The 23,033-nt window shown below is 46.3% G+C and overlaps 1 long non-coding RNA gene across 2 annotated transcripts in view; it reads left to right on the top strand.

Moving 5' to 3' along the window:
* The window catches only part of LOC148111907 (uncharacterized), a 152,642-nt gene extending 145,661 nt beyond the window's left edge, over positions 1-6,981 (top strand). Inside the window, exons 1-3 of one of the 2 annotated variants that reach the window (XR_015729974.1) lie at positions 2,747-3,432; positions 3,870-3,927; positions 4,644-6,981. This is a non-coding gene — a long non-coding RNA (uncharacterized LOC148111907). Of the gene's footprint in view, positions 1-2,746; positions 3,433-3,869; positions 3,928-4,643 lie in introns of those variants that run through there. The other variant, XR_015729975.1, reaches the window with a different exon arrangement.
* Positions 6,982-23,033: the final 16,052 nt, after the last annotated feature.

Genomic DNA, 23,033 nt, shown 5'->3' with positions numbered 1-23,033 from the left:
GATCAGTGTAAGATTCACAGTGACTACACAAATTCCTCTGGTTCTCCCACAAGCAGAGCCTTGATGGTACAGTGGTCTAAGCACCCTGCTATTAACACAACTGCCTGCAATTACTGCTGGTTCGAATCTCTCCAAGGCTCAAGGTTGACTCAGCCTTCCATCCTTTCTAAGGTAGGTGAAATGAGGACCCAGTTTGTGGGGGCAATAAGCTGACTTTGTATAAAATATACGAAAGTATGAAGGCTATTGCTTAACGCATTGTAAGCCGCCCTGAGTCTCCGGAGAATGGCGGCATATAAATCAAATTAAAAAAAAAAAAAAAAAGCAGAAGGCAGAGAGACTTCTGGCTTTGCCCAACATGGAACAGGCATTTTCCCACAATTTCACTTTCCTCCATCACACTACACAATATTGGACACTTGGCCATCTGACACATTAGGAATCCCCAATTCTGATATCCCACATCAATCTCAGAACATTTTTCCAAGTTTCACACCCCCAATCAAAAAGTACTAAGGCAGGACTGGAACAGAGGTGGGTTTCAGCAGGTTCTGACCAGTTCTGGAGAACCGATAGCGGAAATTTTGAGAAGTTTGGGGAACCGGTAAATTGCACCTCTGACTGGTGCCACTCCCATTTATTCTCTCCCTCCGGAGTCCCAGCTGATCGGGAGGAAATGGGGATTTTGCAGTAACTTTCCCCTGCCACCCCCACCAAGCAAAGCCACCTCTAGTAGTATTTTTAAGTTAATTCTTGCTCTCTTTCCTTGCCACACATATTTCCACGTTATTTTCTTCAGCTCTTCAAAGTACAGTATTTTGTCTCTAGTTTTATTGGTATAGTTTGAAATAAAAATAATATTTTTGGTAATATATTCATTTTTATTAATGCTATTCTTCCCATTAGTGATAATTGCAAGATTCTCCATTTCTCCAGGTCTGTTTCGATTTGTTTTTTCAGTTTATAATAATTGTCTTCCTTGAGCGTTGCACATCTTGATGTCAGATGGATGCCCAAATATTTCACTTTCTTCACAATTTGGATGTCCAGTTTCTCCGTCATCTCCTTCTTTTGATTTTCTCTCATTTTTTAAAGTAATATTTTTGTCTTATCTTTGTTGATTTTCAGTCCTGCTACTTTCCCATATTCTTCTATTTGCTCTAATAGTTTTGTCTCTATTGGAGCTTCCATGATAAACACCAAATCATCCACAAATGTTTGTAATTTATATTCTTCTTTTTTGATTCTCATTCCTTTTATTTCCTTTTCCTCTCTCACTTTTCTATTTAAAATCTCTAATGTCAATATAAATAATAACGGAGATAAAGGGCATCCTTGTCTTGTCCTTTTCTGATATCTATTTTCTTTGTCATTTCACCTTTGCCCGCTTGGTCTCTCTATATAGTTTGGATCCTATTTATGAATCTGTCTCCAAAATCCATCATTTTCAACTGTTTTATCATAAATTGCCATAATTCACGTTATCAAACGCCTTTTGTGCATCTGAAAACAGCAGTGCTATTTGCTTCAATGGGGGTAATTCATAATATTCTAATTCTGGGGAGCCAGGATGGGATCTGAGGGGAGAAGCTCTGGCCTTGGGACTCAGGGGCTCAGCCGGCCTGAGGGGGAGACAGGGAGGCCCTGAGGAAACTCCGGGGCTTAAACCAAGATGGGCTTTATTCAAGCAGCCAAAAGAAGAGATTAAGTTTCACACAAAGAACAGAGTCTGAAAAGGGATGAAAAATGCCACGAAGAGAATTCTAACTACATCCATTTTCCTCCTTTCCCTCTTTCTACTGGAGGTTCCCGCCACAAAATGGAGGAGGCTGCGCTTTAGCTGTCCCTCTCACTGCCTGTAGGGGGCAGTCTGCAGTCTGGCCTTTAAGTCACACCTAGCTTCCGCAGGCAGTGAGAGGGACAGCTAAAGCTGGAAAAGACCCCGCATCCTCCATTTTGTCGCCCAAGTCCCTTTTTGGAGAGGATTCTTTTGCCCTCCGTAAAGAGGGGAGGAGTTAGAATAATGGACAAATGGAGTCGAAAGAGACCTCAGAGGTCATCCCTCCAACTGCCCAGTGAAGGGTTTACTAGAGCGTCTTTCTCAGCCTTAGCAACCTGAAGAGGTGTGGACTTCAACTCCCAGAATTCCAGTCAGCATTCAGGGTCCTTCCTCCACGGGGTCCTTCCATGATTTAGCGGTCCCTCTCACTGCCTGTAGGGGGCAGCCTATACTCTGGCCCTTAAGCCATACTTGGCCTCTGCAGGCAGTGAGGAGGACACCTAAAGCTGGCAAAGACCCCTGTGTTCCTTTAGGTACATTTCCACAAGGCCTTTTGGATACGAATAATATTTAATCTTTTGTGGTATTTCCCTCTCAGCTCCCCTTCATCATCTGGGCCTGGAGAGGAAATCCTGGACTCTCTGGAGCTTTCATTACAGATCCAAGGGGCGACATTTCAATCTGGGCTCCATCCCCACAGAAGGGGCAGAATCTGGGGCTCCCCCGACCTCTCCAGGCGACCAACGGTTCCCCCCTCAGAAGGAGCCGCTGTGGCTGAAGGGAATTCGGGGCTTGAAGCCCCTTCAGAGTCGGTTCATCCATGGATAAGCCCCGCCCCCCAGGTGAAGGCAGACAGTTGGGGGTTATTTTTCAAATCTCAGGTCCGGGCCAATTAGAGCCTTGGCTTGTGACATCAGAGGCTCCTCCTGAGCTCATTGGCTGGAGCTCACCATGGCAACCACCAGCATCCTTGGAGAGTCTGGACCACATCATGGAGGCTCTGCTCAGCATCCCTGGAAAGTGGCTGGATTGGATGGCAGCACTGGGGGCATCGCAGGGCCTCCCTCGCCTGGGCTCCTCAGGAGGGAGAGACCCTCCCCTTTAAGGCAGAATTAAGGAGCGGGGGAAATGAATGAAATGAGGTTCAACCAAACACGACAGACATGCTGATACCTGCCGTGTCTGCAGCCTCCATACCTGTCACCAAACTCCTCATCCACCATGTTGAAGGTCCTTGTCTCCAGAAAGGGGCTGGGGCTGGCTGGCTGGCTGGCAATGAAGTGCACTAGAAAAAATCTGCAAGTTTTAAGGCCCAAAAATTGGCTCCAGGCTGTCCGAGTTGGATGGAGATTGTGACCCCAAAGCTAGAAGTTGACCTGCTTAATGATTTGGGGAAATTAACCTAAACTGTGATTCCATTGGCCAGATAGTAGTTATTTCCCAAACACATTTGGCTTGGCAACTGAAGTATTCATTTATTTTCATTTTTTATTACTTAGGTCTTTATACCGCCTTTATGATTTCTCTAAATAGCTCAAGGCAGTGAACCTATCTAAGATTCCTTCATTCCCACAAGACCAACCTTGTGAAGGCTGAGAGAGGGACTGGCTCCAGGACACCCACCTGGCTTTCGTGGCTGAGATATGGGACTCGTAAGTACTTAGGGGGGGTTGACTTAATTCCAATGGTCATCACCTTTTCCTGTTATCAGAAATCATAGCAATACAAAGACATCCAAATTGATGGAGAGCCGATATCAACTCCTTTGGAGGGTTTTGAGCAACGACATGCCTTGAGTTGGACTCGGAATCAAATGGGAAGTCAGGAGAATTTGAAGAGAGATCAGTATTGAGGGATTCTGTTGGCGTTTCTTGAACTAGGCCTCTTTAAGGTATGGGGGGGGGGGAGACTTCAACTTCCAGAATTCTCCAACCAGCCAGCATGCAGAATTCTGGGAGTTGAAGACCATCCATGTGTTAAAGGGGCCAAGACTGTGGTTTTTACACAAAGTTGTTGTCGTGTAATTTAATGACTGATGTAGGCTATTGTCATTTGATTGTATTAACCCTCATCTGTTCCCTATTTGTAGGTTAAGATGACAATGAAAAGGAAGTAGTCAATAGAAGCCTACAGCTGAAAGGGACCTTGTAAGTCAACTGCCTGCCTGTCTGATTGATTGACTGATTGATGGATTAATTCTATGTCATCAAGTTGAATGTTGATGCCTAGCAGCCCATAGATGATTTTCTCCATGTAGATCTGCCTCAACCTGGTCCTTCGGGTCTCCCAACCTTCCCCCATCCCCACTATAGCTGCTTACTAGTGATCCTTCCCTTCTTTTCTTTCCTTCACCCATGTCAGCATTACTGACTTCTCCAGGGAGCTTCGTCTGCATTGATTCACAGCATTGAAATTGTGTGGACTCTGAGTGGCCAAAGAGGTAGACGGATGACCTGTCCCCAGTCTGGATTTTCAGGTCTCCCTAAAGTTCACCCATCCACACAGTAATCAAATCCACTAACCTTATCCCAAATTGTCCCCTCCTTCTCTTCCCTTCCACCTTTCCCAGCATTAGGAACGTCTCCAGAGATCTGATTTTCACTTGATGTGCCCTCAAATATCATATTTTGAACCTGGTGCTTGTAGCTGAGAACCGATCTGGGTAGATTATATCTAAAGGATCCTTTGGCAGGAGACTCCTCTGCAGATTGTCCATTGGGTCGTCACTCCTCTTGCATCTCATTCTAGCAGAAGATGATGGACTCCAAAACCGTAGGAAAAAACCAGAGTGGAAAAGGCAGGTTAGCAAAATTGGCCCTGAACGGAGAGAGGATGTGACTGTGTCTCTCCATTTTTCAAACAGGTGAGCAACAAGGAAGAAATGGTCAATATCCTTGGGAGATCTCTCAGTGACCACTGATGGTCCCAACCTCCAAGTTGATGAACTGAGAGACTCCTTTGACTTTCAGTCCCAGAAATTCCAGAAAGAAAATCAATGGATGAAAGAACAGCACAGCTGTCTCCAGGAGAAAGTGGATCAACTTCAGACCACAACGGAAGACCTGCAGAAAACCTGCAGAAGATCATGCCATCAGTTAGAGCTAGAGAAGAAATCTTTGGTGAAATACATTGAAGAACTCCACAAAGAACTGCATGAGGTCACTAGCCAAGTGTCCATCTCAACCAAGAGAAGGTCAACTCTGAGAAAGACCTTGAAGAGGTGAGGAACCTTCCGCCAGAGGTTAAGAAGCAGCTCCAGAGTCTGCAGCATGAACTGGCTGAGATGGACCACAGTTACCATGTGGAGAAAAACCATTACAGCCAACTGAGAAAGTCAGACTATGAGAGAAAACAAGCAGAAGCACCTCAAAAGTCTGCAGCAGCCACATCAGACCTCCCAGATCCGGCTCTGGCCAGACTCACCTGGCACACTAGGTATCAAGCCCCCCCCCCATCTTCTCCCAGGTACACCAGATGGGAAACATGATGTAACTCTACATCATAAGGGCACATAAGAGAACCTTGCATGTCTGAAAGTTCAAATCTCCCACCAACGCTTTTGAAAGCCTGAAAAATGAGGGAGGGTCCTTTCTGAGGTTCTTTCTCTGCCAATTATGCACCTGGGGGCTCCCCTCCCCCCTTATCTGATTATTCCCTGTGCAGCATCTTCTCCATCTATTCTTCTATATTGTCATTAATACAGGCGGGATAGTTGAAGAAATAGGATTTTTTCAGGATGCAACCTTTATACCAACTCTCAGACAAAGCTACTTTGATGCTGTTTTAAAAATACCACCCAGTTTTTAAAACAATATCTATGATTTCCTAATAGAGTGCATAAGTAAAATCCAGTAGAAAAATATATAATTTTTAGCAGGAGGACTTAACAAGCTCTCCTATTTTATATAAGAACAAACGAATGGCAGCCACAATGTGAATCTTTCATTAAGATTTCATTTGTACTTTTTCTCATATCATTTCTTTTTTTTAAATCAATTTTTTATTTCATTCAAAACCTACAAAAAATGGGGAAAAAAATGACAAACAAGCCCCCAAAGCTAAATAAAACTAGATTAAAAAGTGCATAAAAAGAAAAAAGGGGAGAAAAGAACCAATTCAGGTGAGGAAACCAGGAGCAGGGGAAAAAACCCCTGCTGAGTCTGGCTGCCATCTTGGGGAGAGTCAGAAAAACACTTTCCTTCCAGTGGTTCAGCAGCTGCCACCCCTGGATGCTCAGCCAGCAGTCTTGAGTCCTGCAGGTCATTTTCCACCAGATGTCCAGGAATTTGAACCCCTGGCACGGTCCTTCCTGACCTGGGCAACTGGAGAGCCCACCTGGGTTTCTGTCATGTGTGTTTTTCCCTATTGTTTATGGGAGAGGCATTCTTTGTCCAATTCCTTTCATGAGTCCTGTCCAGTATGGTTGAACCTCAGGTGTAGCCCTCATCTTCCTCTGAGCACACAAGCCCCACAACCACGTCAAGGTCCTGCCTCACAGGGGGATTGTGGTTCTTCACACCGTCAGCCAGATTGGATGTCAGCTCTTCCAAGGAAAGCGGCCTTTGGCAATTGACCGATGGTGAGGTTGTCAATGCCATGGGTGTCGAAATGGGGCTCCAATTGTTTTGGGATTTCACTGATGGCAGTTATTCATCATGGGGCAAAAAAAGCACCAATTTAATATTTTAATAATAAAATAATAAATAAGCAAGAAGCAATAAATAAATAAAACTTAGCAACCTAGTTAGTATTTAAAAGTACCAGGCTCCCACTCTTCTTTCTTTTTAGCTTCCAAGGCCAGCCATCCCCACCCAAAAATCCAAAGCAGGAAATGCAGCGCAACCAAGGACACCAGGTGACCTCAAGAGACCCCAAATCCTCTCCCTTCAGCTAGGACTCTTCTTGTGGACAAGTCCTTGGTCCACTCACTTCTTGCCGCCTCCAAGTTGTCCACTGACTGCAGTCACCTGGGTTTTTCCGCCTCTTGAATGGGATCCATCCAAGAATTAAATAACAATAATATCATCATAATGGGAAAAAAACTTAACAACCAAATTAGTTCAAACACTTACCAACCATCACATTGCCGTGCAAGGTAGAAAGTCTACAGACCCCATTAAAATGCTGAGACAATTCTGAGGTTTCTGAGACACCAAAAAAAAATAAAAAAAAAAATCAGACCAAAATAAATCTGAAAGAAAGAAGATCTAAAAGAAGAAATATTTAGAGAGCAATCTTGAATTTAAAATTAATTTATTGCAGCCTCAAATACACAAACAGAAGAAAAGGTATATTACATAGTTATATATATTGCATGTATAATACATATTTACACACAGAACTGCTGGGGCCATCCAGACAGAAGCCCCCAAAGTTCCTTGGAGACCCTGGAAAGTGACCTTGTTCCTCTTTGGGGTCCATGCTTGGTTTGGCCTCTGCGTTGAAGGGGTTGCAAGTGTCACCAGAAGCACCAGCTGAAGATGAGGAGGCGGCCTCCATCACTGTGGAACCTCCATACCGGAATCCATCACTTCCCATATCACCATAATTGATGAAAGACAATGTCAGATATTCAGCCCTGGTCAACAATGCGATGGTTGGCATCTCAGCCGTGGCCGCTCTTTGTCCTGGGGCAAAAGAAGCACAGATTGAATATTTTAATAACAATGAAATAGTAAGCAAGAAACAAAACAAAACTGAGCAACCAAATTAAGATCAAAGGCTCCTAGTTTTCTTTCCTGTTGTCTTCCATAGTCCAACCATCCCCACCCAAAACTCCAAAGCAAGAAATGCAAAACAACAAAAGGCATTAAGAATTAAATAACAACAACAATAATAACAATATCTTTCAAATAGAAAAATAAAGAAAAACTGACAACCAAATAAGTTCAAACACTTACCAACCATCACATTGTCGAGCAAGGTAGAACGTCTGACATCCTTCTTCGTTCATCAATGATGATGATGTTGGGGTTGATGGGTTCCGGTATGTAGGGCTTCACCATGATGATGGCAGCCTCCACATCTTTACTTCGTTGCTCTAGTGACACTTGCAGACACCTTTTTCTGGGGATTGAAGAAGGAAAAAAGAATAAAATATAACTGACTGGTAAATTGTTTCTTTAGCAATGATAATAAGGCTTATTCTTAATGGGGGCTCCATTACTGGAGGTTTTCTAGAAAAGATCAGAAAACCATTAGGGGGTTGGACTAGAAGACCTCTGAGGTTCCTTCCAGCCCTGAGGGACTCTATCCTTTCTCCTGTTAGTCCCACCAAGATTTTGAGGGGCTTTCATTGCCTTAAGGCTCCCCAGGTTGTGGAGATGCCACTCCCCTGATCAGGAGCAACTTACCTGCACTGGTGGAAGAAAACGCAGAGGCCAACCAATGCATAGACCCCAAGGACAAACAAGGTCACTTTCCAGGGGTCTCCAAGGACGTTCTGGGGTCTGTCAAGGGATGGTCACAGCAGCTCATTTGGGTCCATCTCTCTGTCTCTCTGATCCACTCAAGCTTTTATAGCCTGCATGGCCCCACCATCAACGGAAAAGAGTTCAACAAAATCCAGCAGGTGTGAGATTCAAATAATTTAACAACCGGTTCTGTGCCCTCGTGACCATTTTAAGTATAAAAAAATGGATATTAAGTCTTATTTTGGGGGGATGTCTTACTTTACAGCAGGCGGGGGGATGGAGGCTGCACAGAATTTAGCACCTGGCGCCCAGATTGCTTCTGTTTCTGTCCATTTGACTCATACGATGGACAGTAGAAATCTTATGATCTGTGTGAAGATTATAGAGAACAGCAGACTTAACAGTATCAGAATGAGGATGGTATATATTTTATACAGTTTGTCCTGAGAGCATCAACCAGGCAGGGCAACTGTGCAGTGTTGAAAAACGAATAAAAGTAGTAAAAACAGTAAAAGTCTGGCTCTAAAGAGACTCATTATCATCTGAAGCATAAAAAAAACACCCTGTAATTCACTTAGTAATGGCCGAATCAGAAACCTACGGCTGGCAGAACCCAACTTCCCTTCCTGATATAAACTGACCTTTTGTGCAGCATAAGATTCCAAGAGTCCTTCAAAGGAAGGTCAAACTGGCCTTGAACTAACACACTCCATGCTCTTTTTCATGGCCAGGAAGCCTACATTGAACAGGAGCTTCTCAAGGGGTTTAGGAAGCACCGGGGAGGCTCCCATCCACAGACCCCCCTGGAAAAGCCAGCCCTCGGCTCCTCTCTGCCCCTCCAGCCAGGAGGACCTTGGGAGGAAAGCATCCAAGGGGGGTGGGGGGGAGATCAGTTTGAGGAACTAAGAGGGGCTGCCAGATCCCCCCCCTCCCCATTGACTATGTCAGCCACAACGGAGGGTGAAGGAAGGAATGGGGTTATCAGGAGACGAGGGAAACGGTGGATATCAGAGGAGACTTTAGGCTGAGTTCATAGCTGGGGTGAGACAAAGATCAGACACCAGGACATTGCATGAAAAACAGTTGCAGGTAGTCCTTGACTTACGACCACAATTGAACCTCAAATTTACGTTGTTAGGGAAGATGTTTGTTAAGTGAATTTTGTCCCATTTTATGAGCTTTCTCACCACAGTCGTTAAGTGAATCACAGCAGTTGTGAAGTTTATATCACGGTTGTTAAGTGAATCTGGCTTCCCCCTTGATTTTGCTTGTGGAAAGGTTGCAAAAGGGGATCCCATGACCTTGGGACACAGCGACGGTCATAAGTCCGAACCATTTGCCAAGTGTCTGAATTCTGATCAAGCGATCATGGGATGCTACAAAGGTCGAAAGTGTAAAAAATGATCATAAGTCACCTTTTTTCAGTGATGCCGTTGTAACTTTGAATGGTCACTAAATGAATTCCTGTCAGTCGAGGACTTACCTGTACTATATTCATTAGGGGAAGCTAAGGGAGATCCTCTATATGAACCCGTACCTGCCTGGTATTTAACCCAGAAGGATTTCTAATTTCTAGATCAAAGGAGGATTCCCCTCCTTTGGATTCTGCGCAAGATCAGTAGGATCTTGCCAATCTCAGGGAAGGGATCCGCTGGGTCCTCAGCTGGGAGGATCCGAGGAAGAAGGAAGAGGGAAGCCAGCAGCTCAAAAAGAAGCTTGAATGGAGGCGGAAGCCACCACAGCCTTCGATTCTCGGTTCGGTCAGGACGGGGATTTGGAGGCAGTTTCTTCTGCAGCATTTTGGAATTTAGAGGCTGGTTTTGTGCATTTTGTGATTTGAATTAGTTTGTCTGGCAAAGGCCGGCAAGGAGTCTGAAAAGTGCCGGCTTCCTTGGCTTTTTCACCTGGTTTAGCCAAGGTAATTCCTGCTAGATGGGAAGTGGACGATGGGGCTCAGGGAGGCTGTCAGGGTTCCGACCGATGCCCTAATTGAATCGTGAGCCTCGAGCGGAGCTTCAGAAGAAATCCAGGTGTTGATTAGGAGCTTCAGGTAGGCACGGACCAAGGGAAGCCAACTCTGAGCTCACTTAATTCGCACCTGGGCCCTGACCCTGTTTCCCCTCCCCCCAAGGCAGGGGTGAAATGCTCTCGGTTCTGACCGGATCTCCTCATCCAGTAGCGATGGCGGCGGGTGGTTCGGGGAACCGGTAGCAAAAATCCCTGTGCCCCCCCTCCCCCCCCCATAAGCCCAGCTCAGCTGTGCGATCATCAGAGGCTATTTTTTTTTTACTTTTAAAAGCATTTTTTCTACAACCTGAAAAATGCTTTTAAAAGTTAAAAAAAGTTGGCCACACCCACCCAGTCACATTAACCCCCCAAGCCACGCCCACAGAACTGGTGGTAACAGATTTTACATTTCACCGCTGGTTCAGTCCCTAACCAAGTATCCTACAGGGAGTCCTCGATTTATATCCATTCATTTGGCGACAGTTCCAAGTCCCACGGCCATTGAAAAAAGCCGTCTATGATGGGTCCTCGCACTTACGACTAGTGCAGCATCCCCTTGGACACATGGTCACTATTTGGGTGCCTGGCAATCAACACGGATTTATGACCAGGAAAATCAGTGGGCGAAACGGCGTTTGTTTCATGGCTGCAGGATTCATTCAACAACCCCAGTGATTCGCTTAACAACGGTGGCAATAAACATGGTAAAATTCAGCACAACTCACTTAACGACCGCCTAGCTTAGCAATGCCATTTCTGGTCCCAATTCTGGTCGTAAGCGGAGGACTAGCTGTAGGATGGAGCAGCAGGCTGATTTGGAAAAGCTTAAGCAGGGCTGGGAGACCACCAGGAAATGCCAAGGGTAGGTTGAGAAGGGGGCAGTGGCCAACCTATCTTGCTATCAAGAAAATTAGGTGGGGGGGCCTTTAATGACTTTGAGCCAATCAGTAAGTGACTCTGAGTTCTAGTCCCGCCTTAGGCATCAAAGGTGGCTGGGGGCTTTGAGCCAATCACCTGGAGGCCCCGATTTCAATTCCCAGGGCCCAGCTAGGACTTCAGGGCCAGACTCTATGCTGCCCCCTACAGGCAGTGAGTCTCAGCTGAACCCTGGCAAGAGGGAGGGGCTGTGATGGGGGGAGGGGCTCTCTGTGTCCAGGAGTTTCTCTCCTTTGCTCTCGGATGGGGCTGCTCTACCCCAGAAAGACCCGGGAGGGTGGGGGGACTTGGTGTTCTGTCGGAAGACGAGGCGGCAGTGGTGACCAGCAGGGCCTTTGCCCCAAATCTGCCCATCCTTAACATTGACAATGGTTAAGGCATCAGCTAGGAAGCAAGCGATCCTGAGTTCAAGTCCTGCCTTAGCCCTGAAAGCCTGTTTGCTGACCTCGGGACAGACACTCTCTTTCAGACAAGCCCACCTCACAGGGCGATTGTTGTGGGGAAAAGAGGAGGAAGAAGAAGAGTTGGACGTGTTCACCTCCTTTAGTTATTTGAAAAAATAATAAAACACTGGGGGAAAATCTAACAAAAATAAAAACTGGCTTTCCTGCTTCTGTTTGCATGGATTCTGTCACAGCCTTGTGCAGATACAGGAATTTCTCTTCTCACAAGGAGGAAGAGTTTTTTTTTAGTCATCCCTTCCAATTTCACTCCCTCCCTTTTTTCACAGCCTGTGTAGGCATCAGTGGGGGCATCGAACCCCCTCCCACCCCTGGGACACAGAGGGTTTCTCTGTTTCTTTGGGAAAGATTCCTTTCCCAAGCAGAGTCTCTGTCAACTCGTGAAGCCTTCCCGAACTCCTCTTGAGTTGCCATAGACAGGGGGTTGGGGAATTGAGCCTCACAGCTGTATTGAGGAATTCGCATCTCAGTCAAAACAAAGCACATTCCAGCCTGCAAACCTCAAGCCCATCTTCATGGAGATCCAGAGTGGCTGGAGGGAGTGACTTCTACAACCCGCAAAATTGCTTCGTTGGGGAATGAGACTGATGACACACCTTGGGGGGTGTGGGAAACAGAGTCAGAGCCAAGGTGCGAATTATGTGAGGTCAGTGTTGGCTTCACTTGGTCCGTGCCTACATGAAGCTCCTAATCAATAACTGGATTTCTTCTGAAGCTCAGCTTGAGGCTCATGATTTAATTAGGGCATCGGTTGCAACCCTAACAGCCTGACTGAGCCCCATTGTCCACTTCCCTCCCTGCTTGATCAGCTGAGTTCCTCCATTCAGACAACAGGAAAATGGGTATTTGAACCAAGCCTCCGGGTCATCCTCCATTCTTCCACACAGAGGGTCCCACTCACTCTGCAAAGCCAAATTCTCCCTGGCTTCCTGGACTCCTCCAGCAATCGCTCAGCTGAGCTCACAGCAGGGCCAGGGCGGCTGAGAAATTGGGACGGAAGGGACCACAAACCTTTCCAGCCACAAGAGACACTTGGACACAGACTGTGGTCTGACAGAAGCTCCTATGGTGGCCTTTTATGGCAGTGGAAGGGGTTATGGGACCAATCTCCCAACACTCACCCTATAGGGCTGCCCCATCTGTTGTCCCTGGTGGCAGATGGAAGATTGTGACTCCCACTCCTGACCCCAATTTCTTTGGAATCAAACACAGGAGCCAAAAAACCAACAATCCAGGCTCACTGCAGTTGTTATTTATTCAGTGTCCATTGGAGGAATTTCCCTCCAAAAAATAGTGGGAGGAAATTTTTACAGACAAAAGAATGCACTCAAATTTATACATTCCAGGAAATGAGAAGAAAATGATAATCAGACATATGCATATTTCATTTAATAGATGATGTGAGCATGAATATTCACTCAAGTTATCTCCCGACCCTTGCATTGTTGCTACCCTCAAGAAAGAGTTATTGTGCAAACAAAAAGAAACCTCTCAGTTGCATTGCCATAGCAGTTTGAGTGAAATGTACTGAGAAATGAGGGCATCAACGTTGCTCCATACATTCCTTCTATATTTCTGTCTTGCTAACATGCTCCCATTTCTCCAAGAAATTTGTCTCCTCACAATCTTCCACACACCCTTTATTTATTTCAAGAAAAATAGTTGTCCCACTCATACATGCAGAAGAGCTTGGACCATTTTCTACGTTTGGACTGTGGAAAATGTTAAAAGTTGAAATTCCTCAGTCTCACATTTACACATTTCTTCTGGCTGTAAGCTGCTCCTTTGTGAAGAATTCAATAATTCCCAAATTTGAAACATATGCATATGATTTGCTTTGACTCATGCATACTATCTAAATGGAAAGAATATCTCCTTTCAAATAAAATAAACTTTTAACAATTCTTCCACTATCATATTTGTGTTAGATCTCATGTTTTCACATTTGTTCTGCCCGTAAGATGCTCCTTTGTGTTGAGGTCTGGCCTCAGAAGGATAATGTAGCACTTGGGGATGAAGATGCAGCCCAGCAGACCAGCACTGGAGGCCAGGATGGAGAAGACCTGCACAGCCACCATGGATTTCCCTTTGGTGCTCAGGTAGGTGGGCACAAAAGTCACCCAGACACTGCAGAAGACCAGCATGCTGAAGGTGATCAGCTTGGCTTCGTTGAAGGCCCCAGGCAGGTTCCTGGCCAGGAAAGCCACCGTGAAGCAGATGGCAGCCAGGAAGCCCATGTAGCTGAGGGTGACGTAGAACATGACAACGGCCCCTTCGTTGCATTGCAGGATGATCTCTCCAGGCTGGGAGTGGAGGTCAGAGTCAGGGAAGGGGGCAGAAACTCCCAGCCAGTTGGAGCAGATGATAACTTGGACAGCAGAAGAAGAAAGGATGATGGAGTTGGCCAAGCTCTTCCCCAACCATCTCTTCACTCGATTTCCTGGTTTTGTGGCCAGGAAGGCCAGCACCACCATGATGGTTTTGGCCAAGAGAGAAGAAACGGCAACTGAGAAGATGATGCTGAAAACCGTTTGTCGGAGAAGGCAGGTGGCTTTCCTTGGTTGACCAATGAAGAGCGAAGAAGACAAGAAGCAAAGCAGGAGGGAGACCAGGAGGATGTAGGAGAGGTCCCGGTTGTTGGCTTTGACAAGGGGAGTTTCTCGGTATTTAATGAAGATGATTAAAACAAGGTCTGTGATTAAGAACAAGATTAGGGCAAAAGCGACCAGGATGATTCCCAAAAATTCTTCATAAGACAGGAAGGTTATAATTTTGGGGATACATTGGACTCTGGCCTCATTTGGATATTTATCATCTGGACACTTGGTGCATTTTTCTGTATCTGAGAAAGCAAAAAAGCAATATTTCTTTAATATACTGGTTTTTTTACATTTCAAGAAATACCCTTTTTGGATGACAGCTGTTACCATGGGCATTTTTCAAGAAGCATTTCTTAGCTATTTCATTAAAAAGAGCATAAGAAGGATATTTTTTTTAATTAGAAAATGTAGCTAGGTATATGAAGTTGAGGGAGGTTCTAGGATGTTAATTATTTCTGGTGTAATGAGTAGAATCTTCATAGGAACCTACATGATTAGAGGTTAATAATGAATCATATAATCTTTTTAGGCAAACATCCTGAGTCCTGCCACATGGCAGTTAATATCCTGGACTTGGAAAATACCTACAGCATTTTGTAACATCTGGAAGCAACCTGGAATTAAGAAGAAACTTCCTATCACTGAGAGCAATTAGCCAGTGGAACAGCTGGCCTCCAGAAGTTGTGGGTGCTTCAACATTGGAGGTTTTTAAGAAGAGACTGGACAGTCACTTGTCTGAAATGGTATAGGGTGGATTAAGAGACTCCAAGGTCCATTCCAGCTCTATTCTATTCTGATTGATCGATCGATCAATCAATCGATCTACATGACTGGCAGAATATCTCTGTAATGAGTTCCCCCCATAACGATCCACAGCACCAGATTATGGACCAGTGACACCTTCTCAGTGATCCTCAAGGGGAGGATCCAATATACAGTGGATTACAAGGTCTTTCAGAAGGTGGACCTGAAACAATTCATCAAGTTTCAAAGAACTCATATGTTCCTAGAAAGGTGAATTTAGCAGCACATATCCAAACTAAAAAGCAGAAAAGATGTTTCCTCTGCTGTTAGTAAAGCTTGCCCAGTCTGCCAACCCCTCCTCCCATCTCTTTCCCAGCCCCTCCTTCAAACTCTTTTTGGTTTACTTCCGTTTAGATAAGAAATTGTGCAGGTTAAAAATAAAAAACCCAGGTGAGCTTCAATCTGTCTTTTAACTTGCACTTCGTGAAAATCCTCTGGATGGATCCAGTTCCACAAAGCCTCCCATTTTCCTCAGTGTGACCCACCTTCCTGAGTGGAGAAGGTCCCCTCCGGACAAGGAACGCAGTCATAGCAGCAAACTGGCTCTCCTTCTCGAGCCCTCTTGACAAATCCAGGATGACAACTTTCCACACATTTGGACTGAGGCAGGGACTGAGCAGAAATACAAGGAAAGAAAAGAAAAGGTGTTAGGACTCTCCGTCCATGGAAAATGGAGGTAGAAATGGATGGAGACAAGTAGCCTCTGGTCTTCATTGGCGTAAATAAGAAACCTCTGACTACTTCTAAACAGATGCAGGAGGTAAAACAACTGGCAGGTTCTTCGTTTAGTTCCTCCCTTTTGCTTTCAGAATTTAACATTACAATAAAATACTTTTCTATTTAATGTAGTCTAAAGGGATGGAATTGAAAAAAGATTTATGTACGATGATATATTCTTATTAAAACTGAGAAGAAAGTTTACTGTAAAGTATTTAGGAAACTTTTATTCCATTAGATTTTTTAGTACAAAATTAAACTGTCGTGAAGAAAGAAACCTCTGACCAGTAAGATCTTGAAAGATTTTCCTAAAACATGGCAAAGCCACTCCACTTACCGCATTTTTTGGAGTATAAGACACAGCTTCGTTTTTGGGGAGGAAAACAGGGGAGGAAAATCTGCCTACCAGGTATTCATCTGGCTAGCGTCCTTAGTCTGGTCAGCTCAGCACATTAGCTTGCTGGTTTTTTATTCCCTGCTTGGGGATGAAAAATAGCTTCTAAGGCACAGCTGAGAGGAAGCAGCAATGAGAAAAGCAAGCAAAGCACGGGGGGAGATTGCTTCACTCGGCTGGCGCCTCGTTAGGGCTGAAAAAAATCTTCGAAAAAGCTACATTTGGAGTATAAGACGCACCCAAATTTTCAGCCTCTTTTGGGGGGGGGGGAAATGGTGCATCTTATACTCCGAAAAATACGGTAGGTCCCGTCTGTTGAAGAACTTCCATTAGATGACACCAACTGGCATGGAAGGCCAACCACCCTGGAGATTCTAGGCTTTGCCCACTGGAAATGGGACCTCAGGCTTTGGAAAACGGAGAAAAGACAGAAAAATTTCTCTCACCTTATTGAGCAACTTTATCTGTGAAAGAGCACCTTCTCTGATAGCAAATCTCTGTCTTTTAAAATACGCCACAGTCTCTTCTCTGGGAGACTCCTTGGGGAGAACCAATAAGCTGTCAATTCTCAGATCTGCTTTTATCTCTCCATTTTGGTCCAAGTACAGTTTTCTTCGAGAAATATTCCAAAATTCATTCTTCTCCAGAAAGGGATGAAACTAGAATGGGAACATCCAGGAATTTGAAAAACAGAAAACTTTGCTTCTTATCCCACATTGAATCTTTCTTCTGCAATTGTCTAATCTCCAAATATGCTTAATTGAGATATAAATACTGTCATTATCTTCAAAAGTGAATGAAAAAGTTTGAGAAAAATTTGTCCATCATATACTGACAAAATATAGAGAAAATATAATTGACACAATTGATCAATTATAGGGAACACTCTAGAGCAGATGACAAATAAAATGAACAGAGAACGAAAAAAGATTATTCATAAATTCTTTGAAAACAAGAGGTTGATTCCCAGAAAGCATGGGTTGATCAAGAAGAAAGTTGTCAGGCTAATCTTCTCCCTGGTCATCCTGATGAAAAATAAATCCAGATGTGCTAATTATAATTGATTGTAATGCAACATTAACAAAATGTTGCAGATCTCAAAGAACAAATCTCCCACCAACTCTTTTCTCAGCCTGAAAAGTTACCCAGGATCCTTTCTGAGTTTCTTTCTCTCCCATTATGCAGCTGCAGGATTCTCCCCTCTTCTCTGATCCTTCCCTAGGCAGCTTCTCTTCCCCTTATCCCAAAAGTCATTCCCACACATCATTACACTTCCTAAATAGATTATGGGAACTCTGGTGATATCACTGGATTTCAGTAAAGGACTCACAAACAATTTTGTGGTATGATTAGAAACCTGACTGTATGGTCTGAAGCCAGACTCCCTTTTCTCTCAGCCTTTGGAGGAGACGGAAGCAGCCGGTTTGACCGAGACACATGGTAATCCGGAGGCCTCCGTCCCTCACACAGAGCATAATTCCAGCTGCTTCTTTGTTGGCTGTTAGTTAATGCTGCCTATCTCTTATTTATATTTGATTTTCACTCTTTGCATTTCCTCAGTTTCTCCGTGCCCTTTTCTCCCAATGAAACACCCAGATCCACCCCAGGCTCCCTTTCACTGGAGGAGAAGAGGGGGGTTGAGCTGCCTGTTGAGCTGCACACAGACCCACCTGCAGTGGGGACGGAACAAGGGGAAAATTCCACCATCCTCATCACAAACCCACAAATACAGGAATTCATTTAAGAAAGAATACAGCATTTTCAAATGAGCAGAGTTTAATATTAAAATGCCATGTTATGTATTGATACTTTTCAGTGGGAAATTCAAACCTGCCTAAGTTTCTGATTGGCTGACAGTCCCTCCTGGATTGTATATAAGGAGGGCTGCAGCCTCTGAGTTTTTGCTGAAGTCTCACTGTATATTAAAGAGCTGTTGTCACTAGCTTGCTTGTGCCTCTCGTTATTCCCAAACCACTTCATTGGTGATGAGGATGGGATTGAGGTCACAAGAAGCAAACCAGTGAGACCACGAGCTTCAGCAAGGCGACGAGGCGAACTACAGGAGGCATACCGAACATGTCTGCCTACGTTCCACCCAAGCCTTTTGATCCAACCCGCGAAAAATGGGTCTTGTACCTAACGAGGTTTGAATGCTCGCTCGAAGCCAGCGACATGCAAGGGCTCTCCGCTAATCGAAAGAGGGCCCTCTTCCTAAGCCACTGCGGACCGGACGTGTTCGAGATGGTAGAGTCACTGTGTGAGCCAACACCGGTCCAGACTGTCTCCTGGGACACCCTGATGGCCACGCTCCGGGCTCACTATGCTCCTGTGCCCTCCAAGTTCGTGCAACGATACCAACTCAGACAGCGCGTTCAACGAGAGGGAGAACCGGTCAGCGCGTACATGGCCAGCCTGAGAAAAGCCGCAACTCATTGCGACTATAGGGACTTGGACGATGCGTTGCTTGAGCAACTAATCTGTGGCGTTCGGGACATTAGGCTACAACGGCGCCTGCTCGCCAAGCCTGATTTAACGCTTGCTGGAGCCCTAGACGAGGCCAGGGCTCATGAAGCCTCCACAAAAGCCGCAGAAACGCTGCAGCATCTGCTGACCAGCAAAGACAGGCCCAAGTCTGCCCTGGTGCATAGGGAAGACGCCGGATCCAGCTCAGAATCCGAGTCAGATGAGGATGTCTTCCAAACGGAGCACCAGAGGAAGGACACAGGCAGCCCCCGGCGAAGCTGTCCCAGCTATGGCGGGCACCATGATAGACTGTCCTGCAAATACAGAGAGGCTATTTGCAGGCGTTGCGAGAAGAAAAGGCACCTGGCGCGAGTCTGCAGAGCCATTCTGCCCAGAAAACACCAACCACGTGAACGCCGCAGCCAACCAGAATCGACGCGCCAGAAGCATCCAATGAGAGATGGCGGTGCGAAAAAACGGTGCGAAATTGAACCGCGAGATGGCCGCAGCATACACATAGACCAGGCCAGCACGGCAATCGAGGACAAAGTCAGCACGGTGGTCGAAATCAACGGCAAGCCATGCTCGATGGAGATCGACACCGGATCAGCTCTCTCCATAATGTCATGGGCGACTCTAAAGACCCTCCTGCCGTCGTTCCGGAAGGACCAGCTCTCCAAGCAGAGACTGCGCATCCTAGACTACCAGGGGAACCGAGTCCCCCTCGAAGGCGTGGGCACGTTTCGAGTCACCTACGGAGACTACGAAAGAGACCTGCCGCTGACCATCATCACGAAGCAGCTCCCTAGCCTTCTGGACATGGGGTGGTTCCGAGCCCTCGGCATGGGCTTCACCAGCATCCACCAGATGTTCAAGTCATCACTAAAGGACAGTCTCCTGATCGAGTTCCCGGACGTTTTCAGGGACACGTTGGGCAAGTATGTGGGGACCCCTATTTCTCTTAATTTAGACCCCAACGTAGCCCAAATAAGACTCAAAGCAAGACGGGTGCCTTTTGCATTGAAACCAAATCGATGCGGAACTGGACAAATTAATTAAACAAGGGATTTTGGTTCCCGTTGACCATGCAAAATGGGAAACCCCCATAGTGACCCCAGTTAAGTCGGACGGCTCAATTAGAATTTGCGCCGACTACAAGTGCACGATCAACAAGGCTTTGCAGCCGAGCGCCTATCGTGCATCATCTACTACACTCCCTGGGGCCCGGAAAATTTTTTGCTAAACTAGACGTGGCTCAGGCCTATCAACAACTGCCAATTGACAACGCCACGACAGAGGCGCAGACAATTGTAACTCATAGGAGTGCATTCAAATGCACCAGGCTCCAGTTTGGGGTGAGCGTTGCACCCGGCCTATTTCAAAGCACCATGGAGCGCCTTCTGCAAGGGCTTCCCGGGGTGGTGCCATATTTTGATGACGTCCTAGTCAGCACTCAGGACGAACGACAGCTAGGGGACAGAGTTAGAAACGTCCTGTTCAGATTTAGAGAAGCGGGACTCAAATTGAAGAAAAATAAGTGCATGATTGCAGTCCCCTCCATTGAATTTTTGGGGTACAGGGTGGACGGCACAGGCATCCACCCTACCGAAAGCAAGGTGAGAGGTATTAAGAGCGCACCTACCCCCAAGACCAAAGCAGAGCTCCAAGCCTTCCTTGGACTGCTCAATTTTTACTCAATGTTTCTGAAAGACAAGGCCACCGTCGCAGATCCCCTACACAAACTATTGGGGAAGAACGTACCATGGGTCTGGGGGAAACCACAAGCAGCCGCTTTTGAGGCAGTAAAGAGACTTCTATCGGAAGACAGTTTCCTAATCCAATACAACGCAGCGCTACCACTTGTATTGGTTTGTGACGCCTCCCCCGTAGGAGTTGGTGCCGTCCTAGGCCATAGACTGCCGAACGGCCTAGAGGCGCCCATTGCGTTTTACTCTCGCACCCTGTCGAGCGCAGAGCGAAACTATAGTCAATTGGACAGAGAAGCTCTGGCTGCAATTGCGGGGGTTAAAAAGTTCCACGAATACCTCTATGGCCAGCAATTCGAACTTGTGACTGATCACCGGCCCTTGCTAGGACTTTTGGCAGGCGATAGGCCCACCCCCGCTGCTCTTTCTCCATGTTTGACCAGATGGGCTATTTTTCTATCAGCCTATTCGTATCAGCTTGTCCATCGACCCGGACGAACCTTAGGTCACGCAGATGCCCTCAGCCGCTGCCCCCTACCTGACTTACTGACCAACCCAACGCCAGAAGCCTCCGTCCTTCTGCTGGACACTTTAACTTTGGGACCTATCTCCTCTGCCGAGGTGGCGAAAGCCTCAGCTAGGGACCCAATCATTCGCACTGTGATGGGTTGGGTTCTGAAGGGGTGGCCGGTCAAAGTGGACGGGGGGGAATACCAAGGTTATGTGAACAAACGAAACGAACTGTTTATGCAAGGGGGTTGTCTGTTGTGGGGCGACAGGGTGGTAGTACCATCAAAACTAAGAACAAGGGTCTTAGAATTGCTGCACGAAGGGCATCCGGGCATCGTTAGAATGAAAAGCTTAGCCTGCAGCTATGTTTGGTGGCCCAACATGGACCAAGTTATCTCCGAGTGGGTGGGGAAGTGCAGACCCTGCCAGGAGTCTCATCCCGATCCCCCAGTAGCGCCCATCCAAGAGTGGGAGAAACCAAAAGGGCCATGGGGGAGGATCCACATTGATTTTGCCGGTCCCTTTCACGGGCAAACGTTTTTAATTGTAGTCGATGCCTAGTCAAAATGGCTCGAAATAATCTTAATGCCTTCAACCACAGCCGAGGCAGTAATCAAGGTCCTAAGGAAGCTGTTTGCCACCCACGGCCTGCCGGATACCCTGGTATCTGATAACGGCCCGCAATTCACGGCAACCCTTTTTGAGGGCTACTTGGCTGGACTGGGCATCCGCCATGTCCTATCGGCCCCGTTCCACCCGGCTTCTAATGGATTGGCCGAACGTTTTGTAAGAACGGCCAAAGAAGCACTGTCCAGACTAGATAACGGGGACTGGCAGGCCAGGATAGACCAATTCTTAGCTGTCCAGCATGCCACACCATGCACCGCCACAGGGAGAAGCCCTGCAGAGCTCCTCATGGGCAGGAAGCTTCGGTGCGTGTTAGATAGGCTTCACCCTAACTACTCGCACGAAAATTTCAAGGGAGAGACCTCTGGGCTAAGACAGTTTCAGGTTGGGTCCCCGGTGTTCGCTCGCAATTATGCCAGCGGACCTCTATGGGTTGCAGGAACCATAGTGGGCATAACAGGCCCAAAATCCTACACGGTAGACGTGGGGGTAGACAGACTCTGGAAGCGCCACATAGACCAACTTAGAAAAAGGGTAGTCAGCGAAGCAAACATCAATTTAGACATCTCCGAACCTAACTACAACAACTTTCCCAAAACAGCTAACTCAAGCCCGGGTTCGCAAGAATACTTAGCTGACAAGCCCTGGTTCCAGCGCTGCCCCAGTGAGTCGCCACTCCCAGCCGGGGATAACCACGCCCCGGACAAAATCCAGGAGGTTCCATTGGCGGAGCCGGGAGAGACAGAAAGTCCCTCCGACCAGCTCGACGCCCCACCAAACACTGAACTGCGCAGGTCAACTAGGACGAGAACTCGGCCTGGGCACCTGTGAGATTTTGTGTGTACTTATGCAAATATTTGAATGTTAGTGCCTTCTGGGAAGGGAAGGGTGTTATGTATTGATACTTTTCAGCGGGAAATTCAAACCTGCCTAAGTTTCTGATTGGCTGACAGTCCCTCCTGGATTGTATATAAAGAGGGCTGCAGCCTCTGAGTTTTTGCTGAAGTCTCACTGTATATTAAAGAGCTGTTGTCACTTGCTTGGTTGTGCCTCTCGTTATTCCCAAACCACTTCAGTATCTACTCTTTGGAACCATTATTCCCTGAACAATTGAATTGGCCAGATCTGTTCAGGTGGTTCCCCTCCTTCTCCTCTGGATTCCTCCTCCAAAGGATCTAAGATTAATGGATCCATATTGGGACCCCCATACCTGCCATGGCTGCAGCCTTGGAGACCCCAAAGTCTTTTCTCCTTCCTTCCTTCTCCTCCTCGATGTGGAGGAATAAGCGGCATTCAAGGCCTGGGCCAGAGTCTTCATGAGGCTGTAATATACATAGTGATTTGGGATCCCGACCCTGTCCCTTTTCTTCTGGGAATCCATTGGGGCTTCCTGAGTGCATCTTCTGCGCCCTTTGACAGAAAAGACGTTCTTTGAAAGAGAACAACGGAAATAAGGATCTTGAAACTTTACTTCCACAAACAAATAGGGTTCAAAGGCAGAATCGTTTGGCCTGTTTTTTACCAGAAAACCAAAGTTCCAAATACTATGGATGTATTTGAGAAGTCTACGCTTGTTTAGTGTATACCATAGAAAATTTGTGACGATCCAGACTTT

Source organism: Pantherophis guttatus, chromosome 15, assembly GCF_059756535.1.
Source record: "Pantherophis guttatus breed Tessera chromosome 15, ASM5975653v1, whole genome shotgun sequence".
Lineage (NCBI taxonomy): Eukaryota > Metazoa > Chordata > Lepidosauria > Squamata > Colubridae > Pantherophis > Pantherophis guttatus.
The sequence above is the reverse complement of the archived record's forward strand: the minus strand, read 5'-3'. Positions and strand labels throughout refer to the sequence as shown.